This window comes from Canis lupus, chromosome 1 (assembly GCF_048164855.1).
Source record: "Canis lupus baileyi chromosome 1, mCanLup2.hap1, whole genome shotgun sequence".
Classification (NCBI taxonomy): domain Eukaryota; kingdom Metazoa; phylum Chordata; class Mammalia; order Carnivora; family Canidae; genus Canis; species Canis lupus.
In genome coordinates, this window is record NC_132838.1 from 10769427 (window position 1) to 10776436 (window position 7010).

Consider the following 7010-nt stretch of genomic DNA (forward strand, 5'->3'; position numbering starts at 1 on the left):
ATTATTACCTTCTCCATTATCCTTTACTGAAATACTTAATAGAATAGGAGTTTTATTCAGAACAGAAAAATTGGTTACACTTTGCAATTCTAGCAGGCATTAGCTCCTGGAAGTCTGAACCAACAGATGAAAGATTTGATTTGCTATTGCTTCTGCTATTCACTGCTATTGTTTTGAACAGTCTAACCTTTTGTAGAAGGAACAGTGGTGCTTGAAACATGATCTCCTTCTCTTTTTATTTTTTTAAAATATTTTATTTACTTATTTATTTATTTGAGAGTGAGAGAGTAAAAGCAAGTGGGGCGGGGGACAAGGAGAGAGAGACAAGCTGACTCCCCACTGAGTGCTCAGTTCTATGTGGGGCTTTATCTCAGCACTCTGAGATCAGGACCTGAGCTAAAATCAAGAGTTGGACCCTTAACTGACAGAGCCTCCCAGGTGCCCCTCCTTCTCTTTTTATTTTTTATTTTTTATTTTTTTTAATTTTTTTTAAAATTTTTATTTATTTATGATAGTCACAGAGAGAGAGAGAGAGAGAGAGAGAGAGAGAGAGAGAGAGGCAGAGACACAGGCAGAGGGAGAAGCAGGCTCCATGCACCGGGAGCCCGACGTGGGATTCGATCCCGGGTCTCCAGGATCGCGCCCCGGGCCAAAGGCAGGCGCCAAACCGCTGCGCCACCCAGGGTTCCCTCCTTCTCTTTTTAAAGTCTAAATTCAATCATATATTCATAATTTTTCCTAAACAAACATTAGCCAACAGGGAGTATTTGATCCATATCATGGTGAAGAGAAATGGCAAATTTTGGACTCATCTAAATTAGAATCCTACTAAAAAAAGATAACATATGGAAAATATTCCTGTAAAATATCAGGAATAATTTAATAATTTTTAAATATTTTTTCACTTTGAGATGCTTGGTCACATTTAGTTTATTCATGGCTTTAGAAGAACTGTTAGATTATATTTAGGTCTATATCTCCCTTTCTACTCACGTCAATGAACTTTGAACAGAATGGGGTCAAGGTGTTGAGATTAGTACACAGATCACATTGTTAGTGTTTTGGTTATAAGTAGAAGACAGAAAAGAGAATAAAAGTACATTTGAAAGATATGATTCTGATACACAATCAATTGAACCTTTAAATTTAATTATGCTCTTTCCTGAAGGTCTTGATAGAACAAGAACAATGTGACAAAGAGACATAAATACATAAAATCAAACTGGGTGCATCTTCAACAGGTTCAAGTTCTGATATCCATTGAGAGACCCAAGTCAGACATCTGCTTCTCAAACTTTTTTTTCTTTTTTTCCACTCAAAAGTTTGCAATGAAAAGAAAATGTTTGACATTTATTAATTTGGTCAAATTCACTGTATGTCATTGTGCATATGGTATGCTCTTATATATACACATACACTTTCCCTAGAGCAAGAAAATTTTACCCTTCCTACTAGATATGATTCTGGCAACTGTCTCATAGGATTAGAAGCTACTCTTGCAGAAGGCAGTGGCATTTACAGGACTGAGACTAAGGAGAGAATGGTAATCACAATTCAGTGTTGTGTATCAATGTACATAAAAAATTTCCTTCTTTATGACATTAGATCTACGAGATTAGGAACAGAACTAATAGCCCATTTCTTTTTTAATGGAAATATTAAATACTGTTTTCATTAAAAATAAAATCCAGTGGTCCCTTCTAACATATTTTAAATCTTTTATTCTTTTTCTAATATTCAGGGCAAAGAATATACCCTTGAGAATATAAAATCAAAAGTATACTTGACTTTAAAGTTAATATAATGGTCCTCATATTTTTATTTCCTTTTGTTGCCAGACTTAAAATGGAGCATATACTTATTAGTTAATAGGGTAGTTGATTAATGTAATTTTATATTAGATATTGCTTGTACATATTGCACTCTTTTAGCAGAGAATTATTTATTATGTTGTCATGTAACATTGTAATATTTTGATACATTGTATATTGAAGAGTATAATTATTTTAACAATAGTCATTTTGATGCTGGCATTTCAGGTTTTAACATTATATATTTCACTTAACATTATTAACATTCAAGCTCAGGATAGACAGTAAATATTTGCGGAATAAAAGGAAATGAAAAAATATACAATCCAGTTGATAAACTCCAGGGGGGAAAACAATCTATAAATTTAGATTTACATTTTCTTTTCTTTTCTACTTAATTCTGGAAATTAGGTTTGCCCCTCTCATATACAAAACCATGATCTAGTTTGTGTTTACTTCATATGCAACCATATTTTAATAGAGACCAAATAAAAATCATCTAATCAAATATTATGAATATTTTTGAATTGGAAATTGTCAACATTTGTATTTCTCTGTCAATGCTACTTATACAGTTATAAAATATTTTCTGTATTTGGGGATATAATATTCACCTGTAGTTTAAAAATGCTCTGTACATCTGAAGGCTTAGGTTCCAGGAAAATAACATTTTTTTAGTGTCTCTTTATGTTCATTTAAAAGAGTATAAGCCAAAAAAATTTTAAAAATTAAAATATAGGCCAGAAGGAGTTGCAGCAGTAGCAGCTGGAAAGGACCATGGCCAACAGTGAACACACCTTCGTTGCCATCAAGCCTGATGGAGTCCAGCGCAACCTTGTGGGAGAGACCATCAAGCATTTCGAGCAAAAGGGATTCTGCCTCATTGCTATGAAATTAATCCAGGCTTCTGAAGACTTTCTCAAGGAGCACTATATTGACCTGAAGGACCATCCATTCTTTGCCAGCCTGGTGAAGTACATGCAGTCAGGGCCTGTGGTTGCCATGGTGCGGAAGGGCCTGAATGTGGTGAAGACAGGCCAAGTGATGCTCAGAGAGACCAACTCTGCAGATTCCAAACCTGGGACCATCCATGGGGACTTTTGCATCCAAGTTGGCAGGAACATTATCCATGGCAGCGATTCTGTGGAGAGTGCAGAGAAGGAGATTGACTTGTGGTTCCAGCCTGAAGAGCGGGTGGATTACAAGAGCTGTGCTCAGAACTGGATTTATGAGTGCCAAGTGATGAGGGAGCAGACCTCAGTGCTCTGCCTGTTCCATTCCCTCTCCTACCCATGAGCAAGGGGCCAAGCTCTTGCAAATCCAGTTATTTTTGAGAACTTCCTTGTAACCTGGAGGGGACCTCTTGGAGCTGGGGGTGCTTCCTGTACAGTATTATGGGGCACCATCAGATTAAAATGTTTCATCCCATTGTAGGAAAAGTAAAATAAAATATAAAGAGCAAAAGCCATAGTTAGACATGACATTTCTTTAATCTAGCAGTTCAGATCTTGAACATGGTAAAACATATGTTTTACAAATAAACATTCCTTAGCCAGTAACCTATCAGTCACTGACATGACTCATACCACCGATACAGGGTAGAGGGTCCCTTATTCCCATATTTACTTAAATGTGCTTTGTCCAGCACCATTTCCTTCAGGCCCATACAAATAAAGCAGTAGACTGTATGGAATTGGCACACACATTTTTAATGTTGATGAGCTGGTGAATAAGAATCAGCAATGACAGAATCAAAAAACTAGTTCTGCTGTAAATTCTATGATTTTATTTTTATTTATTTTTTTAAAATATTTTATTTGACGGGGGGGGGGGGGAGAGAGCACCAGTAGGGGGACCGGAAGAGGGAGAAGCAAGCTCTCTGCTGAGCAGGGAACCTGATGTGGGGCTCGCTCCCATGACCCTAGGATCATGACCTGAGCCAAAGGCAGAGACACTCAACCAACTGAGCCACCCAGGTCCAACAATTCTATGCTTTTTTAAATGAAGATTGGCTGACTATTTCTGAAAGACTCCTAATCCCCTTTAGAAATGACATATTGTTTAGTAAGTAAAAGAATTCAGTTGCCGAATGTAGCTGTACTTAATGCATCGTTGTAAACACCTGCCAGGTATTATCTTCATAGACTGTCGTAACCACAAGATGAGTTAGGGAGTTATATTCCCTTATTTTACAAATGAGGAAATTTTAACAAAGGCAACTGAAGTAACTTACAAGTGGTGACACAGGTTTTAGAAGGTCACTCACTGATGCCCTGGCTTTTCTTCTAGATTCTTACATCGACTTCCCACAGTAACCAATTTCATCCATGAGGAAACACACCACACACACAGACACACATTTAATCCTCAACAGTATCCATGCGATGTGGCTTCATCAAAGATCGATAAAACAAACAGCAAATAGATTTTCATTGTGTGTTGCAGTTTGTTTTATTGATCTCATGTCTCAAGCTTGATTGGCTGCCTTTGTTGTTTTAGGGCACAGACATTCAATCGAGTTGACTAGTGGCCCTCGTTCTCCAAGACCATAGGAGGCCGAAGCCCTAAACACTAAATTGAGCCTTCTGAGGACATTGGTGGGATTTCAAATACTAAAAAAAAAATCACTAATTATCACAAAACTATTTCTAGACAAGTCAGAGAGGAACAGTTTTGTAATTATTCTACGTTTCCAGGAACTGAGACAGAAGTTGAGGTTCTGCGTTCATGTGGTCCCTTCCAAAATGTATGAAGAAATCCAGAATGCAGATCTTCCAGACAAAGATCAAATTTGCTCTTATTCCTGTGGTACCATCTGTATTTCTTAAAATTCAAGAAAAAAATGTATTCAAGACGGAAACACATAGTCCAAAAAATGCCTTCACCAATGTTAGAATGATGCTCTAAAAATAGCAGTAAGTTGGTAGCCATGGGCAGGAATGAGCAACTCTTGAGCGGGTGCAACACAGACAGGCAGCATTGATCACTCTGTGGTGCCCAAGTGAGCCCAGCTCACGAAGACTTCAGAGCTCTGAGATATGCTAATTATGACTCAGATGGGCCAGATAACATTTCATGCTATCCTTTAGACCTAAAAAAAGTAGGTCTTTGTATAAGAGATCCATAATAGATGTTTTATGTTCCATCGTATGTTTATTAGCTCTGCCTCACCAACCTTGCAGTTATCCAAACCTGGCACGCTGATGAATGTCTTGTTTCTCCCTGGCTATGTTTAATTCAAGTAAAAGTCCATGTTAGATTTAATCAAGATATTCTAAATATATAATGCTTATATAACAGAACAGCAATTAGGCAAAGCAACTTTGTAAAGCTATACAAAATTGTAGTAAGTGAGTGTGTCTATATTTTTAAAACCCTAACGTTTTCTTAGTAATAATAGGCAGCACAAAACATAGGAAATTTAATTCAGCTCAGATTTATCATCTTGAATGATAATGGTTTACTTATTTGTAATTTTATGAAGCCCCCTAGGTATTCAAGGTGTGCTAGAAAAATCTCTCAAAGGTAGATCTCAATTCCCTCTTCCTGACTCTCCTATGTAAGAACTATTTTGAAGGAAAAATATGTCTTCTTACTTTCTATTGTGAGCAATGCTTACAGGTAAATATTAAGGACTAAAAACTCTGATCATAATGTAACTGCAAAGAAATTGGGTCCCAAAGAGTACTTCATCTTGGTTAACCATCCATTTTGCCCTTTAGAGCAATCACTGAAATACCTTACACAGCCCTAGGAGTCTTGGTCATAAGGAAAAAAATAAATATTTCTTAGTATGGAAATGATACACACATAGCACATCTCTAGACAAGAGATGTAAAATATTCAGCCTAGGTACCTAACAGAATTATAGGGCATGAATGATTCCTATATTACCTAACTAAAATTTCAAAAACACCTGGCCATTTAAAGGTGCCCTATAAGACATTAACAATACTGTCATATAGTTTCTCAGTAACAATCCCCTCAGTCATGCTTTGACATGAGACCCCTGTTTACGGCCGAGAGTTTTCCTCCAAATCCCATTTTCCTATCTCTCAGTTATCCTTATGGGATATCCTTATGGATATCCAAATCCATATCCTTATGGATAGTTATCCTTATGGGAAACTATTCCGTTTGCATTATAAAACTAAAAGCATTGGAAACACATGCTGCTGTTACGAGGGCAAATGCTGATTTGATCAGATAAACAGAAAAGAATGGCAATTTAATAGAGGGGAATTTTACACTTAATTTCAGCCTTATAACCAACAAACAGGTAAATATACAGCACATTACCACCACCATAGAAGTCTAATTTTTGTGCTTTCTCAGTTAATGTACCCCCTTGAAAGACAAACTGTACTCCCTCTGCTATTATAGAGCAGAATGACTTGTTCTTGAACATTGTATTAATAAATAATAGTGAATCTTCTATCCCATACCTGGCTTCTCCAGCTTAATAGTATATCAATGAGATTTATCCATGTTACTCTATATTTCAGTACTTTATTTTTCATTTAAATGCAATATTCAACTATATCAGTATGAGCAAATTGGATTCTTTTAAAATTTCTTTCCCTTGACTTTTTGTTTGGGCTATGGCCTCCAGTACCATGCCAAATAGAAAAGGTGACTGTGATCATCATAGTTTTCCCAACCAAAGGGAACATAATTATTATTTTAGCATTGGTTACAACTACTAGCTACATTTTGATAGATGATTTATACCAGTTTAATAAAGTTCACTTCCCTTTGGAATTAGATGAAAAATTTTAGTATAGAAAGTGTTGAATAAGGGTACCTGGGTGGTTCAGTGGTTGAGCATCTGCCTTTGGCTCAGGTTGTGATCGCAGAGCTCTGGGATCAAGTCCTGCATCAGGCTTCCCTGCAGGGAGCCTACTTCTCCCTCTATCTATGTCTCTGCCTCTCTCTCTCTCTCTCTCTCTCTCTGTCTCTCATGAATAATTTTTTTCAAAAAAGATGTTGAATGTCAGTAAAATCTTTTTCTGCTTTTACTGACGTGATCACATATCTTTTCCTATATTCTATTAATTAGAGATTTATATTGAGTCATTTTCTCTATAAAAGCAATGTTATGTCCCTGAAACAAACTAATTGATCATAGTAGAATCATTTTATGTACACTGGATGAAATTTTTTCCTATTAACTTTTGGTTTAAAGATTTTAGAAATATT

The 7010-nt window shown here is 36.4% G+C and overlaps 1 pseudogene; it reads left to right on the forward strand.

Annotated features, from left to right (window-relative positions):
* Positions 1-2572: 2572 nt before the first annotated feature.
* Positions 2573-3107, forward strand: LOC140605680 (nucleoside diphosphate kinase A pseudogene; annotated as a pseudogene).
* Positions 3108-7010: the final 3903 nt, after the last annotated feature.